At 48.3% G+C, this 18,015-nt stretch overlaps 1 pseudogene; it reads left to right on the top strand.

The window, feature by feature from the left end:
* LOC111972886 (kinesin-like protein KIF13B) overlaps positions 1–18,015 on the top strand; it is an 86,943-nt pseudogene that overhangs the window by 25,995 nt on the left and 42,933 nt on the right.

Genomic DNA, 18,015 nt, shown 5'->3' on the forward strand with positions numbered 1-18,015 from the left:
TGTATGGGGTCGCTAGAGGGATGGGTGTATGGGGTCTGAATAGAGGGACGATGTGTAATGGGTCTGATAGAGGGAGTGGTGTGTATGGGTTGATAAGGCAGGTGTGTATGGGTCTGCTAGAGGACGGTGTGGTAGAAGAATTGTGGGTCTGATAGAGGGATGGTGTATGTATGAGGGTCGTGGGTAGGGCAGATAGGACGAGTGTGGTTATGAGGTGACTGCGTAGAGATTTGAGTGAGTGTATGGGGTCTATAGAGGATGGTGCTGTGAGATGTTTGATTGATGTTTGATAGACGGAGGTGTTATGGGGTTGATAGAGGGAGGTGTGTATGGGGTCTGTAGAGGGACGAGTGTGTATGGGTCTGCATAGAGGACGGTGGTGTATGGGGTCTGGCTAGAGGGACGATGTAAATGGGGTCTGGCTAGGGCGACGATGTAAATGGTCTGCATAGGAGGGACCAGTGTTATGGCGTCTGATAGAGGGAGAGAAGAGAAACAAATTAGTTCTACGTCTAGACAGGTCATGATGAAGGCCATGGGGGAAACAACGGTGAGTTCCTTTTCCTCCTCATCTTCTGAGGGATACAGAGGAAGAGGTCCCATTCAAAATGAAACACAATTCAACTAGTCAGGGACTTGGTGCTTTCAAAGATCCATTCATTTTTCCCAGCATTCATAACTAATCCCCTCTCTCTCGCCTTCCCGCTCTCCCTCCCCCTTCCCGCTCTCCCTCCCCCCTCAGACCCCATGCAGTCTGTCCTCCAGACGTTGGAGCGGCAGCACGAGGAGGAGAAGAGGACGGCTCTGGAGCGCCAGAGACAGATGTACGAGCAGGAGCTGCAGCAGCTGAGGAAGCAGCTCCCTCCTGCAGAGAAACACACTCTGKCGCTGCAGAGCCCTGGACCCGCAGGCCTGGAGCCAGCCGGGCCCTCAGCATCGGCAGCGGCATCGATCGCATCATCACCTTGCGCCCAGACACGCATGCGAAGATGGAGCGAGAACAGGTGAGGTGTCAGGTTGTCAAAGTCTGAAACCCAAATAGACCCGTATGTCTTGGTATTTTGTCTATCTGGAAACATTGGATCACAGACATTTAATTAATTAACTAAAACACACCTAGTCATCCAGATTATCATTTGGTACCTGAATACTTTTTCACAATGTTTTGTCCTGTTGTCCTGTCCTTCTCCATGCCATGCAGAGAGGCAGTGATGACTCCTCTATGTAGATGAGAGGCAGTGTCTCTCTGTCTCGCTCTCTGTCTCGCTCTCTGTCTCGCTCTCTGTCTCGCTCTCTGTCTCGCTCTCTGTCTCGCTGTCTGTCTCGCTCTCTGTCGGTCTGTCTTTCTCTGTCGGTCTGTTATCTCTCTGCCTCCCCCTGTAGAGAGGCCATGATGACTCGTAGACTGAGACAACAGATCGTCAGAGCTAACCTGCTGGTCCTATAACTAACCCTCTGTGTCTCTCTCTCTCCGTGCTGTAGAGAGGCCATGATGACTCGTAGCCTGAGAAGACTGAGGGAACAGATCGTCAGAGCTAACCTGCTGGTCCTCTAACTGACCCTCTATGTCTCTCTCTCCGTGCTGTAGAGAGGCCATGATGACTCGTAGCCTGAGAAGACTGAGGGAACAGATCGTCAGAGCTAACCTGCTGGTGCAGGAGGCTGGCTTCATAGCTGAGGAACTCAACAAGAGGACGGAGTACCTGGTCACACTGCAAATACCTGCTGCTAACCTCGACGCCAACAGGAAGGTCGGTGTCGGGTGTGTGTGCCTGCGTGACAACATTATCAGCTTTACATACAGTGCTGTGTGTGTCAATGTTTGTCCACGGAGGTGTGTGTGTCTGTGTGTGTGTGTGTGTGTGTGTTCACATGTTTAGAACAGTGTGTCTACAGTGAGCCCCTGAGAGGTGTTGGCCCCTTGCCATGTGTGTTGTAGTTTAGGCGGTGCGAGTGAGCCTGTGGTGCAGGACAGCGTGAGGCGGTGCTGAGTGAGCCTGTGGTGCAGGACAGTGTGAGGCGGTGCTGAGTGAGCCTGTGGTGCAGGACAGCGTGAGGCGGTGCCGAGTGAGCCCGTGGTTCAGGACAGCGTGAGGCGGTGCCGAGTGAGCCCGTGGTGCAGGACAGCGTGAGGCGGTGCCGAGTGAGCCTGTGGTGCAGGACAGCGGAGGCGGTGCCGAGTGAGCCTGTGGTGGCAGGACAGCGTGAGGCGGTGCTGAGTGAGCCTGTGGTTCCAGGACAGGCGTGAGGCGGTGCTGAGTGAGCCTGTGGTGCAGGAGCGTGAGGCGGTGCTGAGTGAGCCTGTGGTGCAGGACGGCGTGAGGCGGTGCTGAGTGAGACTGTGGTTCAGGGCCTAAGGATGAAGAGAAGCATACAGTTGAAGTGGAGTAGTTGAAAAACAAGTTTTAATGACACCCACCTAAGTGTATGTAAACTTCCGACTTCAACTGTATATATACACACATAACCCTTTCTCCTCTCTCTCTCTCCTCTCCCTCTCTTTCCCTCTCCCTCTCTCTCTTTCCCTCTCTACAGCGTGATGCGGTGCTGAGTGAGCCCGCGGTGCAGGTGAGACGTAAGGGTAAAGGGAAACAGATCTGGGTCTGGAAAAATGGAGAACAGAGTGGTGGACATGAGAGACCTCTACCAGGAGTGAAAGACTACGATGAAGACAACCCTGTGAGTCTCTCTTTCTCTCCCCTTCCCTCACCCCTGTCTCCTTCTCTCACCTGTCTCCCCTCCCTCTCCCTCCTGTCTCCCTCTCTCCCTCACCCTCCTGTCTCCCTCTCTCCCTTCCCTCACCTCGTGTCTCCTTCTCTCACCCCGTCTCCCCCTTCCCTCACCCCCTGTCTCCTTCCTCTCCCCCTTCCCTCTCCCTCCTACCCTCACCCCGTCTCCTCTCTCCCCTTCCTCACCCCGTCTCTTTCTCTCACCCCGTCTCCCCCTTCCTCTCTCCCTACCTCACCCCGTCTCCCTCTCTCCCTCCCCTCACCCCTGTCTCCTTCTCTCTCTCCCTTCCCTACCCTGTCTCCTTCACCCCGTCTCCCCCTTCCTCACCCCCTGTCCCTTCTCTCACCCCTTCCCTCCTCCTCCTACCCTCACCCGTCTCCCTCTCTCCCCTTCCCTCACCCTGTCTCCTTCTCTCACCCTTCCCTCTCCCTCCTACCCTCACCCCGTCTCCCTCTCTCCCTGTCTCATCTCCCCTTACCCCTTGTTCTCCTCTCTCCCCCTTTCTCACCCGTCTCCATTTCTCTCCTGTTCCCTCACCCCGTCTCCCTCTCTCCCCTCCCGTCTCCCCCTTTCCTCACCCCCGTCTCCCACTCTCCCCTGGTCTCTGTCTAGGTGATGCGTTCCACTTCAAGTTGCCGACCCGTTCTTTGACGAGCAGGAGAACCACAGTCTGATCGGAGTGGCCAACGTGTTTCTGGCCTGTCTCTTCTGCGACGTCAAGCTGCAATACGCTGTACCTATTATCAACCAGAGGGAGAGGTACGGACGTGTGTGTTCGTGTGTGTGTTCGTGTTCTACGACGTCAAGCTGCAATCACGCTATACCTATTATAACCAGAGGGAGAGGTACGGCCGTGTGTGGATTGACTGAGATGTCTGTCTGTCTTCCTGTTAGGTTGCAGGGTCTACATGTGGAGGTGTGGCGAGGGAGCGAGGGGCTGGAGAAAGTAGAGACCAGTCAGATGGAGAGACACAGGAACGCAAAATGGAGTGTGTGGTAAGAGACGACATCAGGGCCTGAACACACAGATGGACATCAGACACACTGAAATGTCAGGTCCTGAAACACACAGATGGACATCAGACACACTGAAATGTCAGGTCCTGAAACACACAGATGGACATCAGACACACTGAAATGTCAGGTCCTGAAACACATAGATGGACATCACTGAAATGTCAGGTCCTGAAACACAGATGGACATCACTGAAATGTCAGGTCCTGAAAACACAGATGGACATCAGAACACTGAAATGTCAGGTCCTGAAACACACAGATGGACATCAGCACACTGAAATGTCAGGTCTGAAACACAGATGGATCAGACACACTGAAATGTCAGGTCCTGAAACACATAGATGGACATCAGACACACTGAAATGTCAGGTCCTGAAACACAGATGGAATCACAGAAATGTCAGGTCTGAACACAGATGGACATCAGACACACTGAAATGTCAGGTTCGAAACACACAGTGGACATCAGACACACTGAAATGTCAGGTCCTGAAACCATGAATGGACATCACTGAAATGTCAGGTCCTGAAACACAGATGGACATCAGACACATGAAATGTCAGGTCCTGAAACACACAGATGGACATCAGACACACTGAAATGTCAGGTCCTGAAACACAGATGGACATCAGACACACTGAAATGTCAGGTCCTGAAACGCAAGATGGACATCAGACACACTGAAATGTCAGGTCCTGAAACACAGATGGACATCAGACACACTGAAATGTCAGGTCCTGAAACGCATAGATGGACATCAGACACATGAAATGTCAGGTCCTGAAACACGATGGACTCAGACACACTGAAATGTCAGGTCCTGAAACACAGATGGACATCAGACACACTGAAATGTCAGTCCTGAAACACAGATGGACATCAGACACACTGAAATGTCAGGTCCTGAAACACAGATGGCGTGTCTAGTTTTTGACTTCATTTAGCAATCGCTAAATGTCGCTACTATGTCTGTACCATCAAATCAGTTCCCACCACGTTACACCAATGAATCCTTGGATGCTGAGAATTTATAATAGATAATATGTTATGTCCAGTGTCTCTGAGGGTTGCTCATGGAAAGGATCATTCGTAATCTATAATCACCCTGCTGTATTATGTGTCATATAGACAATACACTCAGCGTATATCTCCCTCCTCCCGCTCTTCTGTCTCTCCCTCTCTCTCTCCTCCCCTGCTCTGTCTCCTCCCTTCCTCCTCCTGCTCTCTGTCTCCTCCCCCTTCTCCTCCCCTGCTCTGTCTCTCCCTCTCTCCTCCCGCTCTGTCTCTTCCCTGTTCTCTCTCCTCCTTCGCTCTCTGTCTCCTCCCTTCTCCTCCCTGTCTCTGTCTCCTCCCTTCTCCTCCCTGCTCTCTCTTCCCTCTCTCCCCTCGCCCTCTTTCTCCCCTCTCCTCTTTTCTCTCCTCCCCCTCTCTCTCTCCTCCCACTCTGTCTTCCCTCCCTCTCTTCCTCCTCTCTCCCTCCCTCTCTCCCCCTCTCTCCCTCTCCTCCTCTCTCTCTCCCTCTCCCTCTCTCTCTCCCTCTCTGTCTCCTCCCTTCTCCTCCTCTCTCCCTCTCTCCTCTCTCTCTCTCTCTCCAGGTCAGGATCCTGCAGGCTACAGGTCTTCCTCGCCACCTGTGTAACTTTGTGTTCTGCCAGTACCATTTCTGGGGGCAGGATGAGCCTGTGTTCATCGCCCCGGAGGTGGAGCCCATGCCCCCCTCAGCCACCAGCAGAGATCCCCTCTGCACCGTACTTTTTGACAGTAGCAAGGTGAGACAATAGAGTCAGGGACGGATTACTGAACGGGCACGCAGGGCATGTGCCCTTTGGTAAAACGGTAAAATTTTATAGAATTGCAGGAAGTTAGCCACCCTCCTAGAGGTACGTACCCCGGGGCCCTGGATGTGGTAGTCCGGCCCTGAATGGGGTCGTCACTAGCCACATATGCCAAGGTTTGTAGACCTTTCTATTTGTCCTTTTCTGTGTTTTTATTAGCTAAAGAGGAGTCTCTCACCATGTGACTATAACTACTGTTCCCTGAACAGTACAACAGACTTCGGTTGAAGGATCTATAGTCACGCCTGACAAGGCCAATGAAATACGCGTCTCGCTTCCACAGTTGATAAGCCTGAGGCTCGGATTCATTCMTTCAACTTAACACCGCTCTTCACTGAGCCTAGGTTAACAGAGTGGGCTACAGAGGGGGGATTTAAACATGAACAAGCTTCCAAACTAAGTTGTGCTGGATGAAGCCTGTCCTCTTGTGGGGGGCTCCGGCAATGCCTGGCGTAGCACTCCGAACGTGGAGGCACTGACGTCACAATAATGTTCTTGTGGAGGGGCTCACCACTCACTCAGACCTGTGCTAAAGCCCCTTGCTCTGAGTCTCGGAGGTTGCTTCTTCATCGGAGGTGCAGCAAGCCCCGCTTCTTCCTCCGACTTCCTCCGCCTGCCTCCGACTCCAGGAAATTGGAATGTGAGTGCCATAATGCCGGGGAAAGCTAGTAAGCTTAACCAACAATGCAGTTCAAGAAATAGTGAAGAAAAATATTTACTAAATAAACTAAAGTAAAAAAATTAAGTAATACAATAACGAGGCTATATACAGGGGGTACCGGTACCGGGTGTGTGTGTGTAGGTAATCATTCAGCCAGGTTACCTTRGCTTCCTTGGGCACAGGGACTATGGTGGTCTGCTTGAAACATGTAGGTATTACAGACTCTGTCAGGGAGAGGTTGAAAACGTCAGTGAAGACACTTGCCAGTTGGTCCACACATGCTTTGAGTACACGTCCTGGTAATCTGTCTGGCCCCGCGGCTTTATGAATGTTGACCTGTTTAAAGGTTTTGATTGGTTACGGAGAGGGTTGTCACGTTGGTATAATTGATTCGGGAGACAGGCGCAGGAATGCGTAACAGGGTTTTTTATTAAACCCAAATTACGGCGTGCCGTGTAAAGGCACGGGGACGAAGACCAAACAAACACTACACAAAAACACAGGGTTGAAACCCAAACAYAAGAGCGAGGAGTACCTCGAATAAATAAAACACGCGCACAATGATTAACACACGGGACGAGACCCGTAATCATTTGCGCAATCCACAATGGCACAAAATCCCAGAACACACAGCACAGGTACTCACACGCACCAACGGACATTGTAACAATAATGGACAGACAACGGAAACCAAAGGGCACATTTATCAGTGGGAATAGGGGACAGGTGTGTGTGATGAAAGTTCCGGAGGGATCCGTGACAAGAGTGATCACACAGTTGTCCAGAACAGCTGGTGCTCTCATGTATGCTTCAGTGTTGCTTGCCTCGAAGCGAACATAAAAGGCATTTAGCTAGTCTTGTAGGCTCGCGTCACTGGGCAGCTCGCGGCTGTTTCCCTTTGTTGTCTGTAATAGTTTGCAAGCCCTGCCACATCTGACGAGCGTCAGAACCTTTGCCTGTTTGATGGTTCATCTGAGGGTCTAGTGGGATTTCTTATAAGCAGTCGGATTAGTGTCCCGCTCCTTGAAAGTGGCAGCTCTAGCCTTTAGCTCAGTGCGGATGTTGCCTGTAATCCATGGCTTCTGGTTTGGATATGTATGTATGGTCACTGCTGGGACATCGTCGTCGATGCACTTATTGATGAAGCCGGTGAATGAGGTGGCGTACTCCTCAATGCCATTGGATGAATCCCGGAACATATCCCAGTCTGTGCTAGCAAAACTGTCCTGTAGCGTAGCATCCGTGTCATCTGACCACTTCCATATTGAGCAAGTCACTGGTACTTCCTGCTTTAGTTTTTGCTTGTAAGCAGGAATCAGGGGGTAGAATTATGGTCAGATTTGCCAAATGGAGGGAGAGCTTTGTACACGTCTCTGTGGAGTAAATGTGGTCAAGAGTTATTTTTTTCTTCTGTGGTTGCACATGTGACATGCTGGTAAAAATGAGGTAAAACGGATTTAAGTTTGCCTGCATTAAAGTCCCCGCCCACTAGGAGCGTCGCTTCTGGATGAGCATTTTCTTGTTGGCTTATGGCCTTATACAGCTGGTTGAGTGCAGTCTTAGCCAGCATCAGTTTGTGGTTGTAAATAGACTGCTATGAATAATATAGATAGTGTGATCTACAGCTTATCATGAGGTACTCTACCTCAGGCGAGCAATACCTCGAGACTTCTTTAATATTTGACATCGCGCACCAGCAGTTATTGACAAATAGACACACACCCCCGCCCCTCGTCTTACTAGACGTAGCTGCTCTGTCCTGCCGATGCACTGAAAACTCAGCCAGCTCTATATTATCCTTGTCGTCGTTCAGCCACGAACTCGGTGAAACATAAGATATTACAGTTTTTATTGTCCCTTTTGGTAGAATGTCTCAATCGTATATCATCCATTTTAGTTTTCCAATGATTGCACGTTGGCCAATAGTACGGATGGTAGTGGAGGTTTACTCACTCGCCTATGAAATCTCCCAAGGCAGCCACGACCTCCGCCCTGTGTACGTCCTCTATCTTTTCTTCATGCGAATGACAGGGATTTGGGCCTGGTCTCGAGAAAGCAGTATATCCTTGGCGTCGGATTTCGTTAAATAAATAATTTTCGTCCAGTTCGAGATGAGTAATCGCTGTTCTGATTTCCAGAAGCTCTTTTCGGGTCATAAGAGACGGCAGCAGCAACATGATGTACAAAATAATGTACAAACAATGCAACAAAAACATTTTACAAAAATAATACAGTTGGTTAGGAGCTCATAAAACGGCAGCCATCGCCAAGTTTCCAGGATTTTGCAAAACCTACCCAGAGTAAACCATGATGTGTTGAACAGCGGCCATGTTTGTGTGTCTCTGTACGTGTTGTGTTTGTTTCCAGGCGATGGAGGTGTGTGTATCTGAGGAGTTTGTGGAGTTTGTGGCAGAGGGGGCAGTGGCCATCGAAGTGTTTGGACATAAACAGGTGAACCACCGCAGGAACCTGGCTCTCTGGGACCTGGGAGTCATTCAGGCCAAGACACGAACCCTCAGAGAGAGGTGAGATCTAGTAGGAGATTAGGAGTGTACCGGTGTAGATGGGACATATGGGTTGGTGTGTACTGGGTTGTATTCACTAGAACCCGAGAGGATGAAACGAGGAGGGACTACCTGGACTTGTTCAATAAGAAACTCTATTTTTCATTGGAAAACGTGTTCCGATTGCAAAATGTTTTGCTGAGTGGACACTAATGAATACGGCTCCGGTGTAATGACTGGTCTGGTATAATGACTGGTCTGGTATAATGACTGGTCTGGTATAATGACTGGTCTGGTCTGGTATAATGACTCTGGTCTGGTCTGGTAAATGACTGTCTGGTTAAGCTGTTCTGGGTAATGAACTGGTCTGGTTAATGATGGTCTGGTGGTATAGATGACTGGTCTGGTGGTATACTGGTCTGGTGTAATGACTGGTCTGGTGTCTGTTAGATGACTGGGTCTGGTGTAATGACTGGTCTGGTGTATAATAGACTGGTCTTGGGTCTGGTATAATGACTGGTCTGGTCTGGTATAATGACTGGTCTGGGTCTGGTGTAATGACTGGTCTGGTCTGGTATAATGACTGGTCTGGTGGTATAGAGGATGACTGGTCTGGTCTGGTGTAATGACTGGTCGGTATAGAATGACTGGGTCTGTGGTGCTGGTGTAATGACTGGTCTGGTCTGGTAATAATGACTGGTCTGTTCTGGTATATGATGACTGGGTCTGGTCTGGTATAGTAATGACTGGTCTGGTCCTGGTATAATGACTGGTCTGGTCTGGTGTAAAGTGACTGGTCTGGTCTGGTGAATTGACTGGTCTGGTCTGGTATAGAATGCTGGTCTGGTCTGTAAAGACTGGGTCTGGTATAATGACTGGTCTGGTGTAAATGACTTGGTCTGGGGCTGGTGTAATGACTGGTCTGGTCTGGTGTAATGACTTGGTCTGGTCTGGTAGTATGGAAGATGAACTGGTCTGGTATAATGACTGGTCTGGTCTGGTGTAATGACTGTCTGGTGGTCTGGTGTAATAGACTGGTCTGGTCTGGTATGATGACTGGTCTGGTGTGTAATGACTGGTCTGGTATAATGACTGGTCTGGTGGTAATGACTGGTCTCTGGTATAATGACTGGTCTGGTGTAATGACTGGGTCTGGTATAATGACTGGTCTGGTATATGGTCTGGTCTGGTCTGGTGTAATGACGTGGTCTGGTATAATGTCTGGTCTGGTTGGGTCTGGTGGTAATGCTGGTCTGGTCTGGTTGGTGTAATGACTGGTCTGGTCTGGTCTGGTTGTAATGATGGGTCTGGTGTAATGACTGGTCTGGTTTTGGTCTGGTTAATGACTGGTCTGGTCTGGTTCTGGTGTAATGACTGGTCTGTCTGGTCTGGTGTAATGACTGGTCTGGCTGGTCTGGTGTAATGATGGTCTGGTCGGGTCTGGTCGTAATGACTGGTCGTGGTCTGGTTGCTGGTGTAATGACTGGTCTGGTTGGGTCTGGGTGTAATGACTTGGTCTGGTCTGGTCTGGTGTAAATGACTGGTCTGGTCTGGTGTAATGACTGGTCTGGTGGTGTAATGATGTCTGGTCTGGTGCTATGATGGGTCTGGTCTGGTGTAATGACTGGTGGTTCTGGTCTGGTTGTAATGACTGGTCTGGTCTGGTGTAAATGGGTCTGGTCTGGTGTAAGTGGTGTCTGGTGTAATGACTTGGTCTGGGTTCTGGTGTAATGACTGGTCTGGTCTGGTGTAATGACTGGTCTGGTCTGGTGTAATGACTGGTCTGTTCTGGTGTAATGACTGGTCTGGTCTGGTATAATGCTGGTCTGGTAGATGGTCTGGTCTGGTATATGACTGGTATGGTCTGGTGTAATGACTGGTCTGCTGTTGTCTGGTGTAATGACTGGTCTGGTCTGGTGTAATGTCTGGTCTGGTGTACTGTCTGGCGTGACTGTCTGGTCTGGTCTGGTGTAATGACTGGTCTGGTCTGGTCTTGGGTGTAATGACTGGTCTGGTCTGGTCTGGTGTAATGACTGGTCTGGTCTGGTGTAATGTCTGGTATAGAGTGACTGGTCTGGTTAAGTGACTGGTCTGGTATATATGACTTGGTCGTGAGTTGGTATAATGACTGGTCTGATCTGGTATAATGACTGGTCTGGTCTGGTATAATGACTGGTCTGTCTGGTATAGGTGAATCTGGTCTCGGTCTGGTATAATATTGGTCTGGAATAAGTCTGGTTTCTGGTATAATAACTGTCTGGTATATATGTACGGTATAAACTGGTCTGGTATAGTACTGTTCTGGTATAATAACTGGTCTGGTATAGTAACTGTTTGGTATAATAACTGGTCGGTATAGTAACTGTTCTGGTATAATAACTGGTCTGGTATAGTAACTGTCTGGTATAATAACTGGTCTGGTATAGTAACTGTTCTGGTATAATAACTGGTCTGGTATAGTACTGGTTCTGGTATATAACTGGTCTGGTAATAGGTAATGGTCTGGTAAGGTAACTGGTCTGTGTGTCTCCAGGTGGAGTGAGGTGACTCGTAGGCTGGATCTCTGGGTTCAGGTGTGGAGCTGAATGACGCAGGAGAGTTCCACGCTGTAGAGGTCCTACACCAAGGAGGTACGCACCGGGGGCATCTTCCAACTCAAACAGGTAGCTGTGTTTCTGTGTATTTTTTTCTATGCTTGTGAGGACCTATGTGCGCGTGCGTGCCGTGTGCCTGGTGCTCAAACAGGGATGTGTACAAAACGTTGCATCTCATGGGTTAAAGATTTGTTATGAAACCGTTATAGATCATGTGATAGGGACATGAAATAAGTGTTTAGTAGTTTCAGTCTTGTTGTGTGGAGGTACGGTCCTTCCAGGACTCAGGACCATATCCTTTATCTTAACCCTGTCTCTACCCCTCCCACCCAGGGCCAGTCTCAGACTCAGGAACCACGCCCTAATCTTAACCCTGTCTCTACCCCTCCCCACCCAGGCCAGTCTCAGACTCAGGAACCATGCCTCTAATCTTAACCCTGTCTCTACCCCTCCCCACCCAGGGCCAGTCTCAGGAACCATGCCTCTAATCTTAATAACCCTGTCTCTACCCTCTCCCCACCCAGGGCCAGTCTCAGACTCAGGAACCATGCCTCTAATTTAAAACCCTGTCTCTACCCCCTCCCCACCCAGGGCCAGTCTCAGACTCAGGAACCATGCCTCTAATCTTAAAACCCTGTCTCTACCCCCTCCCCACCCAGGGCCAGTCTCAGACTCAGGAACCATGCCTCTAATCTTAAACACCTGTCTCTACCCCCTCCCCACCCCAGGGCCAGTCTCAGACCAGGAACCATGCCTCTAATCTTAACCCTGTCTCTACCCCCTCCCCACCCAGGGCCAGTCTCAGTCTCAGGAACCATGCTCTATCTAACCCTGTCTCTACCCCTTCCCCACCCACACCAAGGGCCAGTCTCTCTCAGAACCATGCTCTAATCTTAACCTGTCCCTCTAACCCTCACACGCCAGGGCAGTCTCAGACCCGGAACCATGCCTCTAATCTTAACCCGTCTCTACCCCCCTCCACCCAGGGTCAGTCTCGTCGTTTGCAGGTGGAGGTACGGTCCGTACCGGACTCAGGAACCTCCTCATCGCCACAAACATCTCTCTGTTCCATTGGCACGTGGAGGTACGGGAGGCCTTCCCCTGGGATGAGAACGTGGACAGCTATCAGTGTACAAGGAATCAGTTTATAGTAGTTTGAGACATTGGGAATCAATTGCATTTTTTGATTCTCGCGTCCTCTCTTCTTGCTGCCTCCTCAAAAAACCATTGGATTAGAAGGTCAGAGGTCCATCCCCTCTAACTTTCTCATCCAGTGGGTTTTAGGAGGTGAGGAAAGAGGATGTGAGGAATCAAGGAAATGCATTGACGTTCTCCAATTGAGTTGAGTGAAGGAAAGTAGGTTTGTTAAGTAGGCCACACCAAACTGAACTTTGTTCTCATAGAACCAGGGCTGAGGTGTGTGTGTGTGTGTGTGTGTGTTGTGTGTGTGTGTGTGTGTGTGTGTTGTGTTGTGTGTGGTGTGTGTTGTGTTGTGTGTGTGTGTGTGTGTGTGTGTGGTGTGGCTGTGCTGCCAGGAAGTGATCTGGAGAGGTTGAGGGACCAGTGGCTGACCACCCTCACTAAGAGGCAACAGTACCTGGACCAGCACCTGCAGAAGATGGTCCAAAAGCCAGGTCAGACTGACTGACACATTACATTACACACAGAGCATATTCATGACTTGTATTTGACCAAAAATCTTTGTAATAATGAGTGTTATACAGTTAAAATACTATTAATAATGAGTGTTATACATTTAAAATTGTATTGCTAATGAGTGTTATACATTTAAAATTGTATTAATAATGAGTGTTATACAGTTAAAATAGTATTGCTAATGAGTGTTATACATTTAAAATTGTATTAATAATGAGTGTTATACAGTTAAAATAGTATTAATACTGTGTGTTTTACAGTTAAAATACTAGTAATAATGAGTGTTATGTAGTAATAATGAGTGTTATGTAGTAATAATGAGTGTTATGTAGTAATAATGAGCGTTATACAGTTAAAATAGTATTAATACTGTGTGTTTTACAGTTAAAATACTAGTAATAATGAGTGTTATGTAGTAATAATGAGTGTTGTGTAGTAATAATGAGTGTTGTGTAGTAATAATAGTATTAATAATGAGTGTTGTGTAGTAATAATGAGTGTTGTGTAGTAATAATGAGTTTTGTGTAGTAATAGTGAGTGTTGTGTAGTAATAATGAGTGTTGTGTAGTAATAATGAGTTTTGTGTAGTAATAATAGTATTATGTTTGTAGATAAGTCAGAGGATGATGTGGAGAGGGAGGCCCAGCTGTTAGAGTGGCGTCTGACCCTGACAGAGGAACGTAACGCCGTCCTGGTACCTTCAGCTGGTAGCGGGATCCCTGGAGCCCCCGCTGAGAGGTGTGTGTGTGTGTGTGTGTGTGTGTTAGTGATGCGCGGGTCAGCTGTTTGTTCAAATGCCCGTAATTGCTAATAACCCATCTGCAACCGCCCGACTATATGTGAAAATCTGAGGCCTGCACCCGACCCGCTAATATAGAAAATGCGCTGTKGGCCACAGTCAGAGATGCAGGAACTATTTTTTTTGACAGTGGGTGCAGGAGCCATTTTTTTTTTTTAAAGCCTAATGTTTCTGCTTATAATTTCCGACAATTTGGTTGCTATTTGTTAGTCAACTTGTCTATAATTTAGATGTTCAACCTGTCCCTGACCTGGTCTATAACACCTACATGTTTCAAGCAGACCACCATAGTCCCTGTGCCCAAGAACACCAAGGTAACCTGTCTAAATGACTACCGACCCGTAGCACTCACATCTGTAMCCATGACATGATTTGAAAGGCAGGTCATGGRTCACATCAACACCATCATCCCAGACACCCCTAGACKCACTCCAATTCACATACCGCCCCAACAGATCCACAGATGACCGCAATATCTACTGCACTCCACACTGCCCTCGCACACCTGGACTAAAGGAATACCTATGTAAGAATCAATCAATCAAATGTATTTTGATATCAGCTGATGTCACAAAGGGCTGTACAGAAACCCAGCCTAAAATCCCAAACAGCAAGCAATGCAGGTGTAGAAGCACCGGTGGCTACCTAGAAAGGCAGGAACCTAGGAAGAAACCTAGAGAGGAACCAGGCTATGAGGGTTGGCCAGTCTTCTTCTGGCTGTGCAGAATGCTATTCATTGACTACAGTCAGCATTCACCACCTGGGGGCGGCCCGTCAGGAAGTCCAGGATCCCGTTGCAGAGGGAGGTGTTTAGTCCCAGGATCCTTCACTTAGTGATGAGCTTTGAGGGTACTATGGTGTTGAATGCTGAGCTGCAGTCAATGATTAGCATTCTCACATAGGTGTTCCTTTTGTCCAGGTGGGAAAGGGCAGTGGGAGTGCAATAGAGATTGCATCATCTGTGGATCTGTTTGAGCGGTATGCAAATTGGAGTGGGTCTAGGGTTTCTGGGATAATGGTGTTGATGTGAGCCATTACCACCCTTTCAAAGCATTTCATGGCTACAGACGTGAGTGCTACGGGTCTGTAGTCATTTAGGCAGGTTGCCTTTGTGTTCTTGGGCACAGGAACTATGGTGGTCTGCTTGAAACATGTTGGTATTACAGACTCAATCAGGGACATGTTGAAAATGTCAGTGAAGACACCTGCACAGTTGGTTAGCACATGCCCGGGGGCACGTCCTGGTAATCCATCTGGCCCCGCGGCTTTGTGATGTTGACCTGTTTAAAGGTCTTACTCACGTCGGCTACGGAGAGCGTGATCACACAGTCGCCTGGAACAGCTGATGCTCTCATGCATGCCTCAGTGTTTCTTGCCTCGAACGAGCATAGTAGTGATTTAAGCTCGTCTGGTAGGCTCGTGTCACTGGCAGCTCGCGCTGTGCTTCCCTTTTGTAGTCTGTAATAGTTTGCAAGCCCTGCCACATAAGACAAGCGTCGGAGTACGATTCAATCTTAGCCCTGTATTGACGCTTTCCTGTTTGAAGGTTCATCCGGGCATAGCAGGATTTCTTGGGAACAGTGGGTTAACTGCTTGCTCAGGGGCAAGAAACAGATTTTTACCTTGTCAGCTTGGGGAATTCGATCCAGCAACCTTTCGGTTACTGGCCCAACGCTGTGACCCACTAGGCTACCGCAGGGCACTGCGGGTGTGAGTGAACCCGCGCATCATCTAGCGTGCGTGTTGGAGCTGTGTGCGCTCAGTGTTCTGATTTGCCTATTTCCCCACAGAGTTCCTGTTCCTGGGATGGAGGCACACATTCTGTTCTCTTCCTGGACCTCAGTGGTATGTTCCGTCTGTCCTCCCCTATCTTCCTGGACCTCAGTGGTATGTTCCGTCTGTCCTCCCCTATCTTCCTGGACCTCAGTGGTATGTCCGTTGTCCCCCTATCTTCCTGGACTAGTGGATGTTCCGTCTGTCCTCCCTATCTTCCTGACCTCAGTGGTATGTTCCGTCTGTCCTCCCCATCTTCCGACCTCAGTGGTATGCTCCGATGTTCCGTCTGTCCTCCCCTATCTTCCTGACCTCAGTGGTATGTTCCGTTGTTCCTTCTGTCCTCCCCATCTTCACCATCATCAGTGGTATGTTCCTTCTGTCTCCCATTCTCACCATCATCAGTGGTATGTTCCTTCTGTCCTCCCCCATCTTCACCATCATCAGTGGTATGTTCCTTCTGTCCTCCCCCAATCTTCACCATCATCAGTGGTATGTTCCTTCTGTCCTCCCCCATCTTCACCATCATCAGTGGTATGTTCTTCTGTCCTCCCCATCTTCACCATCATCAGTGGTATGTTCCTTCTGTCCTCCCTATCTTCACCATCATCAGTGGTATGTTCCTTCTGTCCTCCCCATCTTCACCATCATCAGTGGTATGTTCTATTGTTTACTTCCTCTTTCCTTCATCTTAGTCACTGATATAAATAATATTTTTGCCTCTGAACTCACAACCTTTCAATTCAATTCAAGGGGCTTTATTGGAATGGGAAACATATGTTAACATTGCCAAAGCAAGTGAGGTAGATAATATACAAAAGTGAAATAAACAATAAAAATTAACAGTAAACATTTACACATACACTCTCTCTCCCCCTCTCTCTCCCCTCTCTCTCTTTCCCCTCTCTCTCTCTCTCTCCCCCTCTCTCTCTCTCTCTCCCCTCTCTCCTCTCCCCTCTCTCTTCCCCCACCTCTCTCTTTCTCACCCTCCAGCTGACGATTTCCAGGATAACCGATCTGCTCCACTGGCTGGGGGTCTAGATGCCATGCTTAACCAGGAGGATGAGGATGCGTTCTTTGACCTGCACATAGTCAAGCACTACGATGTTGAGGTGAGGACCATAGAGAGACAATCACACAAACACTGCATTGTGGGCCTTTGTCACTCCCAACCTCACACTTAACACCTTTTTATCAAACCTCTCTTCTAAAACACATACAAGCTCAGATCCCAGTCTTGTTTTATGCTAACAGTCATGAACATTAGAACAGACTATGACGGGGGGGGGGGGGGGAGTGTTTTCACTACTCTCGCCCACTGGCCTTGGAATTCCCTCCAAGTCAAACTAAAACTACAGGACCTGGTGTCCCTGCAGGAGTTCAAAGGACAAACAGGTTGTTGGTATGTAGTTGGTTGTAGTTGTCACCCGATGTCACTAGTCGTGTTGCCTTATGGAAGGAAGGATCATGTCTTACTTGAAGCATTTTGATTAGTGATGGGGGAGAAAACCATACAGCTACATATAGCAATATTGTTTGTGGACGATATTATATGGATATTTGACTCCCAAGTATATATTTTTAAAATAATAATATACACTACCGTTCAAAAGTTTGGGGTCACTTAGAAATGTCTTTAAAAAAAAAAGAAAAGCAATTGTTTTGTCCATTTACAATAGACTCAAATTGATCAGAAATACAGTGTAGACATTGTTAATGTTGTAAATGACTATTGTAGCTGGATACGGATGATTTTTAATGGAATATCTCAATAGGTGTACAGAGGCCCATTATCAGCAACCATCACTCCTGTGTTCCAATGGCACGTTGTGTTCTCTAATCCAAGTTTATAATTTTAAAAGGCTAATTGATCATTAGAACACAATTTTGCAATTATGTTAGCACAGCTGAAAACTATTGTTCTGATTAAAGGCCTTTAGACTAGTTGAGTATCTGGAGCATCGGCATTTATGGGTTCGATTACAGGCTCAAAATGGCCAGAAACAAAAACTTTCTTCTGAAATCTCGTCATTCTATTCTTGTTCTGAGAAATGAAGGCTATTCCTTGCGAGAAATTGCCAAGAAACTGAAGATCTGGTAACAACACTGTGTACTACTCCCTTCACAGAACAGCTCAAACTGGCTCTAACCAGAATAGAAAGAGGAGTGGGAGGCCCCGGTGCACAACTGAGCAAGAGGACAAGTACATTAGAGTGTCTAATTTTAGAAACAGACGCCTCACAAGTCCTCAACTGGCAGCTTCATTAAATAGTACCCGCAAAAACACCAGTCTCAACGTCAACAGTGAAGATGCGGCCTTCTAGGCAGAGTTCCAAAGAAAAAGCCATATCTCAGACTGGCCATAAAAAAGAAAGATTAAGATGGGCAAAAGAACACAGCACGGGACAGAACTCTGCCTAGAAGGCCAGCTTCCCGGATGTTCGC

This window comes from Salvelinus sp. IW2-2015, linkage group LG14, assembly GCF_002910315.2.
Source record: "Salvelinus sp. IW2-2015 linkage group LG14, ASM291031v2, whole genome shotgun sequence".
Classification (NCBI taxonomy): Eukaryota; Metazoa; Chordata; class Actinopteri; order Salmoniformes; family Salmonidae; genus Salvelinus; species Salvelinus sp. IW2-2015.